This window comes from Zootermopsis nevadensis, unplaced genomic scaffold (assembly GCF_977971745.1).
Source record: "Zootermopsis nevadensis isolate Lab colony 2312 unplaced genomic scaffold, Znev_1.0 Znev_ptg000027l, whole genome shotgun sequence".
Taxonomy (NCBI): Eukaryota; Metazoa; Arthropoda; class Insecta; order Blattodea; family Termopsidae; genus Zootermopsis; species Zootermopsis nevadensis.
The window spans coordinates 3,314,415-3,333,139 of NW_028259159.1; the positions used below are offsets into that span (position 1 = coordinate 3,314,415).

Below are 18,725 nucleotides of genomic sequence, written 5' to 3' on the forward strand. Positions count from 1 at the left end.
GAATGCCCTCAAATCGAGTGCAAAGGCGGTTACTTTACCTGTCTCCTTAATCACCCCATACATATGTGTCATGGTCTGTAAGACAAATAGAAGTATTTTACAAACACTTAAATATTTTCAGCTTCTCATCAGTTTGCTAGTTCATGCACACATTAATCGAATTCGTTCCTAATTGAGGTACCACAGCGTGCTACATAGTAAAATAAAATCCTTGCGTTGTGTCCAAATGGAGGTATGGGCCTGTGCGTAGGAAGTTTCTTCTGTCGACGTATGATGATGACTGAGGGACATCCGCCTTTAGGGCCACATTAGCTCCTTTTCATAATTGCCAAATTAGGTTAAATGAAAGTTCAAAGATTTTACGTTTATAATCAGTTGATGTAGTGCAACTGTGCTGAAAGTATGTGATAATTTTGATATGTCTATAATTAAATAGTTGGAGTAATATTATAGGCTGTTGATATTATGTGCGGACAATGTGAGATGCCGTATTTCCTCGGTGTTAAAAAGCGCTAATTTTTTTATTTTAAAATTTCTTAAATTTGTGTGTTACATTTGATGACGTCTAAGAATCGATATTTTTTTTTTCTCCTGTAAATCTATTACTAAATCAAGGGCGCGTCTTGAAATCGATGACGTCTTAAAATAGAGGATTAAAGTAATATGCCAGTGGCTTTGCAATTACTTCATTGCAACTCGTTCCCAGATATATTCCACTGTAACTAAATGGATTCCATATGTATCGGGACATATTTCAGAGCCTTGTTTGAACATTGCGCCATTTTGAATTACAGGAGACCTCAAATCTACTCTGTAAATGGAGATGAATGGTATGTTCACGCGTGACTGTGTCCTCGGGCAAGGAAATCATGATACCTTTATTTATGGAGGCTGTTATATGCATATGAATTAGCTGTTATTAACCCTGTACTCATTTACGTTCTCAGAGTCGTCGAATACACAGCCATCTGTAAAACTGATTCTGTTTCGAAACTAGTTACATATACCGCAGAATAAAACTGTGTTTTGACGGTCCATGTCAGCTCTCTATTTTCTTATACCCCGGTGTCTAGAAAGGCATGAATGAACTAGTAACAAATTCTTAGAAAAGTGCATCGTTATACGCCTTACCTTGAACTTGTAAGACTGAATGACGGAAGCGAGGATGAAGCTGGACTACAGCATGGAGATCTGAAAGAAAAATGATGATTATTGGTGATGAGGCAATTAACACTATGACGGTATGAGAAGAAGAGACAGTATGTCTTAACAAAATACGTCATTTTCGATTGTGGTCTTATGATTAGTAGCGCCGTGATGGTTTTCAACGCTTCGAAGGAACGTAACGCCTCCATCTTCAGTATTGTGACTGGTACGATTTTAACTTTTCATGGCCTTGTGGCTCCTTTCCCTTCCTGTTGCCTTTCTCTGTCACTGGCGTCCCTCGGCCCTTTGTTCCTCCCTCGCGTGCCCTCCTTAGAATTAAGCGATTATTAGGGCTTCGTGGTTTTCCTTTATTGTCATTCTCTTCTCCCCATGCCCTCTGTCCAACCTCATTCTACATATACGCCTCTCACCTGATCGGAACCAACTTCAGCCCTTAAAATGTAGGCGACACTTTTCTCCGAAACTCTGTTAACCACGTGCAAGATCACACGGCCTCGTTACAACTCAGAAGACGCGCAGAGAGAACTTCATAGACTCTTGAAGATTTTTTTAAATTTCTTGTGTTATGGCATGCCGGAAAATATCGGTTCTTTGCTGCGAAAAACGTCTTCTTCTTCTTAAAGTGCCTATCCGTTCCGGATGTTGGCGATCAGCATAGCAATTTGAGCCATACGTTCGTTTGTTTCTGCCATGCTTGATTGTACTAGGGAATCACGAGTATAATGGAGTGGTTTCCCGTTGCCTTCTCCGTCGCAGTATCACAACCGGTACAATCAGTATGTGATTGTAGCCTGTGAATATCTGGTGACGGGCCTTTAGGGAAGTCATTCTTCAATAGCCTCGCCCCAGAAATGACATAGCTGCTGTCCTATGCCATCTACCGTGACCCTGGTAGAGGGACCCTTGCAGTTTGCTACCCCTCGGGTCATGGGGAAAAACATAAGGAGTCAATTTACGTAACATCTCAACATTGTCAGATCACGTGAACGAAGTGTAAGATTGGTAGCACACGTAGCAATCATTCATTTTAAGTGTGTAGGTAATTTATTAATCATTTACGGTGGACGAAAGAAACGAAATGGTTGCATAAAGATGGTTCCATAGCACGAAGATGCGCTGTGTTATACGCGTTGTTTCCGCGTTGGAATGCTACGGAGTTTTAAGTTTAGCTATGAGAACGCAAGACAGGCATTTGTTCGGACTCTGTATAATGATTTGTGAGGTCGTTACGAGAAGAAACGATGCATACTAGTTTTTTTAATAGATTTTGTTTTAGATTTTACGAGCCAGCCACTCTTCTTTTACGGGGGTTTTTATGGCCTGTGACAGAATACTTACGAAAGATAAATCTGTTAGGACTGAAGAAGATGCTATTCATAAGTTGTTTCTGTCTTATATTGTTTTACTCGTGTATAATATGTCAGATAACTACGGGTACAAGTATTCTGTTTCCGTAATAGGGTGTTTCTTCACGAGCTGAGTCAATTATCAACAGCTTATGGGATATCCTATACGAAAATCGGAGGGGGCTGGAGGGAATCTGAGATAACGAACTGGATGGAGCAACGTTTCTTGAGAACCTCAGCTGGTCAAGAAATTTCTGTCCTCTTAGTTCCAAAGCCATTTGATCCTGTCATGAGTCAACTGAATCCAGTCCACACCGCCACACACTGTGTGTTCCCACGTACACCTACTTCTTTCAAGTTGTATCTGTAGGTTTTTCGATTTAAATGTATGTATGCATTTATTACATCTCCTGTTCATGTTTCTCGAATAGGTTCAGTAATGATCCATTACACTGCAATGCCAGTTATTCCTGGAAATCGTAATGTTTTATCCTGTTGAGATCAGTTCTGCTGGAATTTTATCAATGCCTAGCGGTTTATAGCTTTCCTGTAGCGAGGAATCAATTACGGCGAGTTTTAAATGCATTCTATTTACATTCGCGTGAAAGAACTACATTTCTTGTCTGTTAACCTCGGAAATGAAGTACCTATGTCGTTAAAGCGGTGGGTGACAAATACAGTCCTTTTGATTTGTTATTTGCCAGAGAAAAATGAAATGTGCTGTACATCGTTCGAAATTTCGACTTAAATCATTTTTACTTGTTTGAGTCTTGAGTTACAGACTCATAATTATGTTCATACTTGGTACTAATACATCTCAAGTCCATTTATGCTGTATCGAAATTGCTAACAGCTGCAACTTCGTACAAATAATTCTTTATTTCGAACTGCACCTCGCTCATGCGTGCGGGAGACGGACGGACATTTTGCCTTGGTCTGTGTGGCACACGCTAAAGCATCGAAAGACACTGTGCTTTTGGCTACCGCCGACAAAGCTTCAGAACAGGAGTGATGTCGGAGTGCCCCACGGCAGTTCTTGTGACAGTAACACAAATGACGTCAACGCAGGTCCAGGGTTCGTTCTCCACCAGGTCATCGAACATATCAGCAATGTTCATTGAGTTAAGAAGAAGTAGGAGTTATTAATTTAATCCATTTCGCCAGTTGCATATCAGTTAATTTATCACTAAAGAATTTTGGTATCGAAGCTTAATTTACAACTTTATAAAACCAGACTCTACGTCATGAACTGTATATTGGTACAATAAAGACGGCCTATGTCATTCATAGGTGCTTTTAATGAGTTGGGGGAATAATTGTTTCCTTCTTTGTATGAGTAAGAGTGATTCATGACTCATTTTGTAGAGAACGGATTGTTGTGGGGTGTACGCTTAATGGCCGCTGAATGTACCGACTTCCACGTTCGCAATGACTTTTCCGCACACAGAGAATTGTTGCGACACCGCACCTTTTAGTCAACATTTCAGTGCCATTTCAAATTTATTTTTAATAATTTGTGGTTGGTGTTTTCCTGAATTTGAATTTGTTTTGCTAGTAGAAACAAACCACGTATTCCTAGGTGAATACATTTAACTGCTTTTTAGTGTTCTCTGGACGAGGTACTGTACAACGAATGAGTGAATACTGGAATGTGGGTTCTCCATGCTTCTGTATCGTTCATCTCCGAACTCTTTCCAATGTCACCACAGATATTCGTGCGTACGTTTTACTTGTGAGAGGAAGCGACAAGAAACTTGTGAAAGGTCATCAGGTCCGTTATCTGATTTATGTAATCCTTGAACTAGAATTGGACGTCGTGTTTTTGAGCAATATAACCGCCTTTCCTCACAGCGAAGGCCACAGTTTTTAAATACCAGCAAACATTTTGCCATCTTTTGAGTGGCCTTGAATTTGCATCGAGGCGTAGGTTTGACTTCGTGCGTTCTCTTCGCATTCTGTGCCTGTGGGTTCATTCCTAGTCGTGATTAGGGATCCTGAAGGGTGCACTGGGGTGCGAGGAGGATTTTAGCTGTTTCTTCACCCCAGTTCATGGCAGTGCGCGCCTTCATTCTTATATTTGAAAAACACTGCAAGTTGTTTAGCCTCAGTAACTAACTGCATGGAGCAGAGTCATGCTTTAAGTATCTCAGGCACCTGTCTGATGAATCAGTCGTCTCCTTCAGTGATTTTCCCGTTATAATACGACTTGTTTGAACCGCGTTGTGATGCTTCCTTACAAATATCATCACAATCACCACTATGCTGTGTGTGTTGTGGACACGCAAGCTGTCATTTCCGGTATGTGGTACATCTCCCGTTCCGGTTCTCGAAGTCAGGTCCGTTCCATGTGACGTCAGGTTGCAGCAGGTACTGCTGTTGTGGTGGCCCACTTTCTGGTCCGCAGACCCCTACACACGGTTATGTTCTCACAGTGATTCTGATGCTCGTCGCAAGACAGTTTCCATCCTTGTAAGCGTGCGTACAGGTGGAACTATTCTGGCTGAGCGTTTACTTCCATAATATAACGACGCTGTGTCAATTACCGAGGTTGTGTAGTATGGAATTAAAATCGCTACTAGTGATAGCAGTTGGGAAGTTCTGTGTCTAATCGTCGGCATTCAGACTTCCTGTAGTGACCAAGGAAATATCTTCCCATTATGTCGTATTATCTATTAGCATATGTGTGTAATAATATTAATGTTGAGTGTTTTTGAATTACCAATTAGACTATGCTTATAAGAATTCCCCAGGTTAAATATTTCGTGCTTGGTAAGAAGGACTTAAGTTAATACAAATTACATTTTACGTAAGCCCGTCTTAACAATTACTAAGGATCCAGTCACAGACACAATCAAAAACTGTCGCTCGCATTCACTCTCGTGGCCAACTTTTCTCTAAAATACAAAGTCAAATAATTCTCATGAATATTCTTTTGTTCCAAATAGGACAATGGATATTTAATTTAGGTATAGAAAGTTACACTACTTTCAGTTGTTATAATAACCTTATATTTGAGAAATTGTAAGAACATGAATGTGAAGTGTCAAGAGTAAGATTGTTGTAATAAATAGTATTAGCCCAATTAAGTTCACTTTTACAAGCAAGAGAGAGAGAGACTGGCATTCGAAAGTGTGCTCATGTCTGATGTGTAAAGTAGACAGTAACTGTGACTGAACAAATTTTGCTGTTTGCAGAACAATTAGGCACTGTGTCATCGCCATTCAGAGAGCCTGTCGTGTTAGTGTGTTACTACGACGTTACACTTCCCATGTGAAGTTGAGGCCTACTTAGAGTGCTGGGCTGTGAAAAATAGGTCTTCGTTCGTTTGAAGAATTTTGGATTAAAGGGAACTTGAGATTTGTTTAAAGAAACATCGAAACACGAGAGAGAATGTATACGATTTCTTTTAAACATTTACGTATATATTATATGAGCACACACACTACTTGTGTAATGATTCTAACATTATTTATTAATAATGCTAACTTAAATGAAATAGGCGCTAATTGTTACATGTGGCGTGACAAGGTCTTAGAAGATTCAGAGCCCAATTTTATAAGCGTTAGGCCTTTACATTGACATTTTCGAATGAAACTGCGTAGCTGATGTGGCTAACTTTCCAACAACGCAGCTGATGGTTTCCGGAGGATTTCCATACTTGACTAATTTTCAGCCAGCCGGGTACCATGCAACATAGGAAAACAAATTGGTGTATTACACTACAATGACAAACACAGAACTTCTTGTATTATTATTGAAAATCCTCTATACATTATGAATAAACTAAAGTAGAATCAATTTTCATTAGATAACCGGAAATGAGGAACTTGATAGAGTCCATACGTGTATTGTTACTCGGTTATTTTGAGATAAAATGCAATTAAAGTCTCAATTTGATTTTTAAGTAATTATTTAGCTTAGGACGGTGGTATTGTGAGAAACGCAGATGCTGTAATACAAACAAACACCTCTCCTATTGTTGTTGTATCGAACGTGCTATTCTGGACGTAAATCGACCAGCGATCAATTACCAGTCATTTTGGGACTGACTACAATAATGTATCAGATAAAATGTGACTCCTGCCACGGCACTTTAGTTTCCAGATGAAGTATAAAATCAATACTGATTGACACACTAGAATTTATACTGACTGTACTTCCAGTGGATTACCAGAATAGCAACAATGAAGTAAAACTATGATTGCAGGCAACGTAATTTCTGAAGCTCGAGATGTTGTGGTACGCGAGAATAATGCGTTTTTAGAAAGGGCTATCAATCAACCGAACGTGCAGAAGTGTTGTATGTATCTGTTCTTCTGCGTAGTCGCGGTCTGTGTACCAGGCGGCATTAGCTGTGTTAAGTCTGCACCGTTTAAGAATTAATCAAGTAAAATAACATCATTCATCATGAAGTTGTCACGTTTTTGTCTATGCTAAAGATTCATGTAGGAGAAGCAACGGGTACTAACACGATTTGTAATGATTTTAAATTTTACCTCGTTGTGTCGATGTTCTGTGTTGAAGATTCACAACACTGTATTTAAGTATAGGGAGCTGTACTACAGGAATTTGTTTAACGAAGAGTGATGGGAAAATAAATCCAACAGTAGTAGTTCTCAAGCGGTCAGGAACACGCACCTCTGGTTTCGGTGTATCTGGGTCGGTAGTCTGTGAACAGCAAGAGAGCACAGGAAACGGGGTTTTGTTCCGAGTGTTCAAGAACCCTGAAAGTCGCACGATAATTTGCGGCACATCTTCGTTGTCCAGAAACGTATAAATGTTTACATTGATATTGTAATGAAAATAAAGCTTCAGAAATCGCAAGGAATCTTCGGGCTGCAGAATGGTATCATGTACCTCAGTTCCGACCTACAGAAAACGACATACACTTTGATGGTTTTCCACAATTTCTCGGGATGCGATATTGAAATAAAATCATGTCAGGCCACGACCGCTTTCATCCAAGTGTTTCATTATAGGCCTGTCTCATTTGTTACCGGGCGATATATAAACTTTGTAGTCGGTCCAGTGTCGTTGCTGTAAGTATGGCCTATTTGAAAGTCGTACATTGGTGGACCCAGTCGCAAAGAAGTTACTGCCATTAGATTTCCCAAAACTTTTATCGGATGTAGAGTACTTTAACATGTGTAACCGAATGACGTATTGAAGTGGCTTCTAATCTCCGATTAGTTGGCGGTGGACAGATGCGCAGATAAAGTTCAGTTCCTTTCTCCTGTTATCGTGTAACGGGGGACGTGTGGATCTCAGACGATGGGAACGTTATGATGGCCGAGCTGGACAAGATGTGATTGTACCGTAACCGCCGACACACGCTGCCCACTCCGTGGCACAAGACGTCCTGCAACGTTCTCCGTTCCAGTTCGTGGTACTGGAACAGGAAGCCCGTCGTTCCGCCTGCACTTGCCGGACGGCCGGTTAGTGGCTTCGACAGTACGGCGATGGACACTGGGCATGCAGAGCCTTCGGGCGCAGAACAGCGTCGAAATGGTAAAAATGATGGAAGTTTCGGAGGAATTCGGTGCCGGAGAAGTAGAGGCGCGTTCTTATATTTATCTGTTTCCTATATCTTTGTTTTTCTTCTATATCTTAGTTTATGTGAAAACCTTTGTGAATAGGGCGAGGAGAAAGTGAAGATTACATTAAACAGAAAATAAGCCCGCAACATGCATTTTTTCACCCGCGTTTCCCTGTTTTGCTGCCACGTAAAGGCTGACTAACCGTGTCTGAAATACACGACAAAATTTCCTACTTTTAGAGAAGGGCAACTTGCGAAAGAATAAGAATTGGAAAGTTTGTAAATTGTCAGATTTTCACCACCGCCTCCAGAAACGAAAGAGAAGTAAGCGTTTGGCGCACTTCGAGTTCCTACACTTAATTTTCGACCACGGTGTGAGTTTTTTCACGTATATGTCATAATTGGAACGGAGAAGAGGACTTTGCTGCACTGTGGAAAATTCCACCTATAAATATTTTGTATCATCTCCTAATGACTTTCCTATGCAATAACTTCTTGACTTCTTGCACGTTATTATTACAGGTCCATCGCACACAGTTTGCTAGTAATTTATTAGCCTGCCTGCTTTTAAGTGGCTGTTATCTCGTTCCTACGTATTCGTTTGTCCGTCCGTCCGTCCTATTATATACGTGCATGCAGCAACTCGGCTCTCAATACATGAATTATCATGAAATGGGACTTTCAGAGTCCTGACTAAAATTTAAAGACATGTTCAATGTTGGTCACATTACATAAATTCCTCAATGTAACATAACCACTTTATGGTTAGCATTCTTCCTTTGAATTCTGGAGGTTCAAGTTTTGAATATTGGCCCAGGGACTGGCAGTCCTGATCCATATTCTTCTTGGTTTTCGCCAGTCCCTTAAGGACATTCTGGGATTGCTCCTCAAAACAGACCGTGCCGCTTCCGTGCACATCCTTTTTCATTCAATCGTGCCCGAATACAGGAATGAGAAACATGTTTGTCACAGGTAACGCCATTCATTTTGCTGGCCAAGTTTCTTGTGGTATTTATTGTCACTATGGCGCCATAATCCCGATATATGATGCATAAAATATACTTCTTCAGATCGTTATAACTTTCTATCTGTGCCTTCTTTCGTACGACGACCATTTTCGTCTTGCATTTTCTACATTATTGAATGTGGAAATAACACTCGGAGCATTAAGCAGAAATTTATCTCATACATGTAATGACAGTTTATTTTCAGAAGATCAAAAGTCGTAGACCCCCCTGTCCCTCATTTCTGCATAACTGCAGTCTGTAGCCTAGTACACCGCCTGTCGGGAAAGAAAAGCTTAAATCATTTGACAGAAGAGTTAGGACTGCCAGATTATAAGACACCAGCAAGAGTCGATATTCGTATCAATATCGGAATTATCTTCCACCGGTTACAAGTATTTCTAAGAAAACATCATCTTTTTAGAAAACACAGTGCAAGCAACTGCTCATTACGTACTCAGCATCATATTCCTGCTTATGATTTTGTATGATTTCAAATATATATTCCTGATCATAATTTCACAAAAGTGACAATTGCTTTGCTGTTCTCTATTTAACAGTGGCCAAGAAAGAATCGGGCAGGTTCTTTTGTGAAGTGCATTGAGTTAACCTTTAATCTGGCATTATTTTTTCTGTTTTCGCCCGTTTATTCCTTCTCTTAGTTTGAAATCTGACATAATCTAGTTCCTTTAGAGACATGAGTCTCTTTACATCGTCAAATAGCGGAACATGAATCAGCTCCGAGTTACAGATTCTCATATCCTGTTATATTCTCTTGAAAATGTTTAATTATGTCTGATGTATTCATAACCTTGTGCGCTTTACAGTTAACTGAAGCTATTTTTCCGTGCAATTTTATGTTTAGTACACATATTATCAGCCATGTAACCTTATAATTTAGCATTGGATTTTTATAACCGAGGAAGAAGCAGACGAACGCTTGACTGCATGGCCGGACTACATGTTTCCACTACGCTGCACATATATGCTTGTATTGGTGTATATAAAGTCTTCTTTCTTCATACAAAGGATGAAGAATCAGAAACCGTAACTTTAGTCCCGATTAAGGAAAGAAGAAGTATTCTTAAAGTGGCTTTATGTAGCTTGCATTGAATGTGATGAAGCTTCTTATGAGCTGGTTATTTCTTGATCAAATGAATTACTGGTAGTTATTTAATTAGCTGGCAGTACTAATTTGAGTAGGTAATGTGGTAACATTTCGTATCACCAACGAAAATGTTGATTATCGCACTTTTAGATAATATTGGAATATCAGGGTTGCCGCTTCATTGAAATTTTTTGGGTTTACTTTTGTATGCAATTATGTAGTAAATGTCAAAAAACTTAGTTCATCCCAACTTTTTTTATCGGCTGTCCTAAAAATTATTAATTTGTAAAAATGTTTTTGTTGTTTATTGTATAAATCTTGCTTTTAAAACGTTTGATTGTTTTTCCTAGAATCAAAGTATGGAGGGCTTTTGTCTCAATTACTTATTCATTTTACTTCGCTCAAATAACTTCGCCGAAAGCTCAGTGTCTGAAAAATTTAGGGTTAGGACACATTTTTAGTTGTTTCCCCAGTCACTCTAGGCAAATAGTAGAATATTACCTTAAATTAGGCCACGACCGCTTGTCTTTTCTAATCTGTTAATCATTCGACGGTGTATACTCTGAGCTCCTGACAGATCCGTTGCATAAAACTTTAATTATTAAAATAAAATAGACAATGTACATGGACAATTAGGCTTTTTCACTCTGAATACGTGCTCATGAAATTGATAAATCAGAAACTGTTTCTAACAGGTCAGAGAGCAAATGAGATATCCTTGTAAAATCGTGACAGAACTAGAAGGAACCAAAGCTGGGCTCGTCCAGATGGAGTTTCGTGCACAGGCTCTCCGAACAACCGCTCTCTGATTCATCGTTAAGCGCCCGTCCGGTTTCGATTCATGAGCATCGTTAAACGCTAACGGTCAGACTACTACCTTATTGATTTGAAAACAGAGTCGTCAATGAGAGCGGCTTGCTCTTGGCCTCCTATCTCCTACATTCTGGGACAACATCTGTCCCGAGGGGACAGCTCCCTATAGTACTCGACTACCAACTATACTCAGCAAAAGTGAAAGAACACATGCCGACATCTCATCTGTTTGCGTGCCCTACAAAGTATTATTATGATGCTTGTGCAAATAGGCTTCTATAGTCCAGTAAAATAGAACGCTACTGAATAGTGAGGGCTTCCGGCGTTGATCATTCATGATCTGCGTGGTTGAGAGACAGACCTCACACTGTAGAGTCGGAAGTATGTATCGTATGCGAGTTGTAGATACTAAAGACGTCTGAACAGTATTTTATATTCCTGTTTATGTTGTGTGCTGTTCTCAGAGTCGTATTAATTTCTCTGTAGAAGTTTGTGGCATGTTATTTCTTTAAGAATTCTGTATTCATTTACGGTACCTAAAACTGGACATAATAAAATCGAGTGGCGCTTCTGAAGTTTCCGTTTAAAGCGTGTCTTAAAACCTTGGGAATAGTTTACGATATTTAATAGACGGCGTAGAGTTCTCCTTGAGAAAGCTAATATTTTCTATGCTAGCAAAGAAATTCGTCTCCTTTTACGGAACCCGAAGGTTAATTGTCGTGATAACAAGAGCTCACCATTGGACCCTATACCGATTCCACGACCTCACGACCTCACGCCCTCACAACCTGTTTCTTTAGGATCGATTTTAATATTATTCCCACTATATGTTTAGATCCCTTCACAGTGGGAAAATCACCTATGGGTAATCTTCGTTTTACGTCAAGTAATGTGTCTCATATCTGATTTACGTTTGGAAATAATTTACAAGGAAGCTCCGATTTGTGTCAGTGATGTATTTGTAATAGTGGCAGGTACAGTATGCATCAAATCGTATCGCAACGAAATATATGCACATAAAAACGTTAGGGCGAAATCGGAATGACGTAAGTAAGATGATGACTAACAAGGTCGGAGTAAAGGGACTGTTAATTTTTGTACGTGTGCAAATTATGGAAGAAGATTATACACCTGTGTACCCCCAAATGCATTGCCGTATATCTAAGACAGTCCCTAGATGCCAAGTTTTGCACGATCCTAGTATGAAGTTATAAACTCAAGTCCGCTGCACATTAAGACACGGCTCCCACTCTCTTTTTTAAGGAGGTGCTAATTACTTTGTCACACTTTTCAGCGGGTTGCGACAACGACGAAAACTGAACTACTTGACGAGACACTTGCCCAGTGATGCAACGAGAGCCACACAACGCGTCGGCCTCGTTTCGTAACGTTCTTATAAGCGATCTGGGGTAAGCGTAGTGTTAGGGACGTCAAAAGCAGGTTAGCTGAAGCAGTAATCGACTGCCTTGTATTCGGTTATTGTGTGATTTTAATAACTGCGCCGAGACAGAGCAGGCAGCAAAGTGGCTGAATGTGGTCTGGAGGACCGGAGAGATGTTCCCGTCAGGGCAATGAAAGAGGCCATTTGGAAGACCTAGACGTAGATATTAAAATGCATCTTAAGGAAAGGCAAGGAATTTCGTGACCGGTTGAGCGATTGCCACTTCTCAGGACGGACTGTGCTCCATGTAGTCAGTGTCCATGCCGTCAAGTAGAGAATGGCAAAAGAATTACGAATGTTGAGTTGACGAGGACAGTACACATCTACTGTAGTTGATAAAGATTAATCAAATAAAGTCATAAATTATTCATTCAAAGATGATATATCTTGGAGTCTATTGTTTTATTAAAGGGTTACACCGAACTGCGAAATATTGCTTCTTATTCAGAAGATCTGTTGTTCGAATCTCGAGACGGGTAGCGGAGAGTGTGACTGAGATCCTTTGAATTTTTCATCTATCTTCTAGAAAAAAGAAATGCTGAGATACGTTCTCAGATTAGATTTCGGATCACTTATCTTCGTCTCCTTGTTTTAGTCAGTTGTGTTAAGGACTGCTTTATCTAATGTCTTTGGGAAGTTTGTGGTCCAGTACATCGCCGACCGGAGGAGCTCAAGACAGCAGTCTTTGCAAAAGCCAAACTATTTTTTAATGCAATCTCTAGTTGATATTCATACAATCAAATATTAACCATTATTTGTTGTAAATTAAATAGCACTGCTTCCTCCACCTCTCTACTTAGGTTATACCCTGTTTGTAGGTCCTGTGACGTTACGAACCGATATTAAAAACTTAACTTACTTGCCTTCCTATCTTTGTTTCTGTTTTGCTGTAATTTCAATGTTACTAACTAATTCAGCAGATTAGACCGCGATGAGTACCTAGCGGCGTTTCGGCTTCTAATTTTCATTTCGTTCAACCCCACTTTATGAGGAACACCGAAATCCGTTCTCTAGAAACTCCAGTGTAGCATGAATTATCATAAATATCAGTTCTTCGTAAGTTAACTTTGTTGTATAATTTACTGTTCAGTGTACAATAACACAGACACATTATTCATGCTACGTGTGGCGTAGAAAATTCGATATGTTTATATTTTACAATCTTGCATTCTTTTCTTAACAAGCGATTTTATTCGGTTGAATAATTTAGTGATTAGATGAGAGGTGGTGGGTGTCCCTTAAGGTTCACTGTTGTTGGTCTACGTAACGTTTTTGTACCGAGAGCGTAACTAAAGTTCTTACCGCCAAAACCTGCCAGACCTTTTTGAGATAACCGGTTATATAACAATATAAGACGAATGTAAGTGTGAAAGCAAAGACACTGTCTTAGCCATATTAATTTGGTATCACAGTAAGGTATGACTCGTTTCTCACATATGAAATTAAATAACTATGCATAATAACTAGATAACAGTTCTAGGAGACAATGGGTTTGTAGAGTCTAAAGATAAACAGAACCATATTTGCGAGTCCGGGGTTTCAACGTTTGTTGTAGGATGCTCTGGGTATATCATAACCGTGTCTATCAATTAGTAGCTAAAATTGTTGAACACTTCCTTTTTTCGACCATGAAGTTTCTGTCGATCAGAAACTCATATTAGAATAGCCCATTGTTTATCGAATTGGCTCGTTCGTGGCGTAACTAACCCCACTGAGCAAAGTCCTTATTGATAAAATAATTATCGTGGTATTACAAGCGTTAATTTCGGACAGGCCGTCACACTCATTATTTATCAATCGTCTATTCTTCGGATTAAAGATGTTAATTTTAGACACTAAATCATATATAAACCTCAAGATAACACTTGCACACAGGCAGATTAACCAATTGCCAGGCGTTGCACTTGGGTGTATTAATTTCGCTTTTCTGTCGACTTCCATCAGTACGTTCTTGTTGTAATGACTGCGTGGAAATAGACGTACAGAATTCTTTTTGTACCAGACTACAATCTGATAACTGAACCTGGCATTCTGGTATGATGTATCTATCTTTCGAATCGTGATCCTCGTACTGGCGCAGACGCCAAAGCATGGCTGCAGGGCATTATGTGAAATACAATCACCTGCTGCATTTACAGACTAATATTCACGCTCCTCCGGGCTCATTATCAATTTCGAAATAGAAACTTCATACAAATTACATGTCATGTAGCCATATGATTGCACCGCCTGTGTAATTAACAACAGTGCGAATGTGTACACCAACTGATTACGCTTAGGTTATTTTCAAAATGGTTTATTTCCCCTTTTGTACACCTCAGTTATCTTAATGGTCATCTATTGTAGATATAAATATACTGTTGAAAACTTAGTCTTTCTGCCCATCTAATAATGCACGATGCCACAAATATATTTTTGTTGTATTTAATTATGGCGTTTCTGGAAACTACTGACAGTTTCTCTCAAAATGTGGTTATGGCTAAATGTAATAATAATATAGACTCTTTTATCACCGCCCCCCCGAGGTATGCGATAGTCCTGATCATGCAGCACGTCGTTACATCCCGATCCCAATTTATGAACTTCATGTCTGACCCCGCGGTTGTCTGGTGTCGGAGGAAAGGTAGTTCATTCTTATTACCCTCCGGTATCCTAATTATGAAGTGGATGCTTTCCACTGGATTAATACACTAAAATTATTTCTGAACACAAACAGAGAAGAATTAAAGCCTTCAGTCTTCTATTTCGCTTTATCCAAAGCTTTTCAGACCGTAGGTATGATATTATCTAGATTTTTCTCGACCATAGCTGTGAAATAAATTCTGCTTATAGTGTGAGGTTATAATTTGGGAAAGAACGTGTTTTGACCATTACCTGAAATCCTCCACGCTCCAGTGACCATGTATATGCCTTCTTGCTTAATAATATAGTGCGTGCATGTAACAGGTACGCTGGCATTGAATGAAGGAAGAGGGGTCGATCTGATTTCTGTGAAACTAGGAAGTAATTCCACGTCCCATTTCGGTCTGCAGTGTTTGTTTGCTTTCTGGTTAAAATTTTCACACCTTCCTGCAAGTACCAGATTTAACCAGAATCTGATGAGCGCGTATCGAAATGTAACATGTCTATAGGCAGATGGAGACGGACGGGTGTCTCCTTTTGTCACCTTGTACAAAGAACGCACGGAAAATTTTAAAATCAACATCCGTCAATTCTTTATAAAGAAAATTAGCATCTCATCTTGAAATAAATGATGGCCTTTCGGTTAGTTGCACCCTTGTATCCATTTTTAGCCCTGAAGATGGAGGTAATACACTTCTCCGAAACGCTGGCATATAGCCAAAACATAATGGCGCAACAACTCAGAAAACCGCCATCTGTATGCTCATCGCCGTGAACACCTTAAATTCTACAGCTCACCCTGAGTTTCTCATTTCTTCCAACTGGAAAAGAGCTTAAAATAAAATGTGATAGTGAGAAGGAATCTGCAGGAGAAATGACTTAGCGCGATTATTTTAATGACGTTGTTATAACAGCAACGTTGTTTAGCTCTCAAATGTTACCGATTATTTAACTATGGTGCTTCATCTGCGAAGGTCATGTGGCGTGTGATAATCACGAACGGTGAGTCGGGCGGAGCATGGAACGTGTCATGTTTTATTCTTCTGGAAGCAGGAAGAAAACTAGGAATAACTTCAATCAGGGCAGGCATAAGATGATTTGAACCAGGTACATTGCAAAGGAAAGTCAGAAGCATTAACACTTTCCTACACTTGCTTTGTAATGCAAGTTGCAGAAAATCCGAACACAGAATTATAATGCCAACAGCGGGATAGGAATTTTTGAAATCGGAGATAATACGACTGTTCTCCGTCCTCTTCCTCCGAATTGACCATTACAATTTTTGATGTGGTATTACATATTTAAAACTACGAATTTTGGAATACATGTTACACTTGGCTCAGCGTGTTTCTTCATATTTAAATCAGAGCTTATTTCCTTTAAATATGTGGTTGTACGGACACAAAGGAACTAATTAATATATTTATTTTACGATTTTTGGATTAACTGTCGTCCAGTGGTTAGCAATCTTGCGTCTTATTCGGAAGTAATAACTGTGAAATATTATTCATGCCAGACGTTTGAAACCGAAACTTATCTAAATTGTATTTAAAAGTTCAGTCCGTAACGCCAAAAAAACATAACTATTTTCCATTAAAAGATAAATTATGAAGATTATCGCTGTTTGCAGTAACAATCGTGCGAAGCCGATAAATACGAAATGCAGAGTTAGTTGCTGATTGTTAAAGGAATAAGTACATAGAGTTACCATTCGGTTTTAATGGGTTAATGGCATTGAAAAGAAGAGTGAAAATTAAAATAAACTTAGATATATTAGACTTAAATTAATATATGATTTAATCTCAAAGTCTGTCCTAACTATTTCACGAGAAATCGCGATGTATTTTATGACGCTTTTTCAGACACCTCCAGTTAACACCAAAGATTCAAGGTTGTGCCTAATACGTAACTTTGTTCAAAACAATAATTAAACAAAATTTAGGTGAAAACGTTATTTACGACAAATGCTTAATTTACATTCATTATTTCAACATCAGACATCTATTTAACACGGTCCCTACCTGGTTTAAAATAAAAAAAAAGTTGCGTAAAATACGTCGCTTACCGTTTCCATAGTTCGGGAAAACGATTTGTTAATCCTCTTTAGTCCAGTCCCAGCACGTTTCCAGTATTCCGATGTGAAGTTGTGTCACAATTTTACACCAGTCTGCATTGAATTCTGTATATCCTAGTCTTCTTATGACACAAACACTCAGTAGAACTTAAAAAAATACGTTTTAATCAACACTTTGCTCCGAACCTCTGTTCTTACATATTTTCTTCTGTGTTCCTGTTTCAAGACTTTAATTACATAACGTTTTATATTTATAAGTCACTTGGTCCTTGTGTTTGCTGAGTACGTTTCTCCGAAACACCCTTAAACAAAACCTCCTTGCTATGTTACTTCTACAATTAATTGACTTAATCAGTTTTAATCATATTCACTCGTTTTAACCACTAACACTTGCAGGAGGCCACAGCTCGCTGATTCTGTAGCTCTTTCTCGTGAGATAACTAGCTCAGTTTCATAATCTTTAATTCCAATATTCCATTACTTAATCGATCTTTACATTGTTATTTACACTAAACCGGTTTAAGATAATACTGTAGTTTTTCGATGACAGACTGCTATTCTGTGCATGTCATTATGCAGTTGTTTGTTCGTCTACAGTCAACAGAATAGGCGTCCATTTTGAGTCGGATCTGCTACTGTATTGTTGCCGGTGTACGTTGAGATGCCTCTTAAGTCTCCTGTCCTGCCGGTACAGAACACCTGCTACTACTGTCTCTGTACTTCGGCCTCGACCGACAACTTTGCACCAAAAGTAGGCTACTGTGACTCCTCTCTACCACGCATGCGCCAACCACCACTACGACGTATATGTGTACTTTTTAACAACTCTTCTCCTTTGGGATCCTGGGCCATCTTCGGTTTCTTGCAAATTGCTATTTTGTTCGTTAGACATTTTTTAAGGAGAATGGCGATGTGGGCATTCTTGAAGTTTTTCGAGCTGTTTTATGTCCACTTTTTTGGATTATTTGTGACAGTAAGTGGTTCCCGCAATTGAGAAATCACCGGTTTAATAGCATTGGAGCATAGGAGTGGCTTAGTTCTTTAAGAGATTTTTGTTAGTCCCGTATTTTGGATAGGGACTTCGAATGATGAAATGGAGGCGAATGGGACGATAAAAGCTGTGAACAATTTTAAAATTCATTTCAGAATATCTCGTGAGAACTAGAAGAATTCTAGTAATTTCGAGTGTTGAAACACAACTTACTAACTGTATGCTATCATAACACTGGGTCTGACTTAGCAAACCTAAATTACATTGTTGGTTGCTCAAACATCGATAAAATTTAGGTGTTTCGCATAGTGTTTGTTATCTTTCAGTACCATTGTCGGCAATTTCACGTACCGATGGCACACCCAGTAGGCTTGTTGTAAAACGTGGTGGGGTGTCCACTGTGTTAACTTTCGGTGAGTTTATTACGAAAACGCCCCGCTTTTCGAATGCAAGGGACGAGTCGACAGAACCGGAAGGGAGCGGACTGACAAGAGAAATTTTCGATGAATCGGGCTGCGTTAATTAGAATTCAAAACACTTTCTCACTGCAACCGTGATGAATCGAATCGAAGTAGCTACGTTGTTACATCAAACGTATGGCGTACGCTTTAGCCGTTTTGGTG

General features: G+C 39.3%; 1 protein-coding gene across 1 annotated transcript in view; it reads right to left on the reverse strand.

Moving 5' to 3' along the window:
* LOC110829428 (uncharacterized) overlaps positions 1-17,829 on the reverse strand; it is a 33,436-nt gene extending 15,607 nt beyond the window's left edge. Inside the window, exons 1-2 of the mRNA XM_022063129.2 lie at positions 17,103-17,829; positions 1,132-1,191 (exon numbers count right to left, since the gene is read on the reverse strand). The gene's annotated coding sequence lies outside the window, so the exon portion shown is untranslated. The remainder of the gene's footprint in view (positions 1-1,131; positions 1,192-17,102) is intronic.
* Positions 17,830-18,725: the final 896 nt, after the last annotated feature.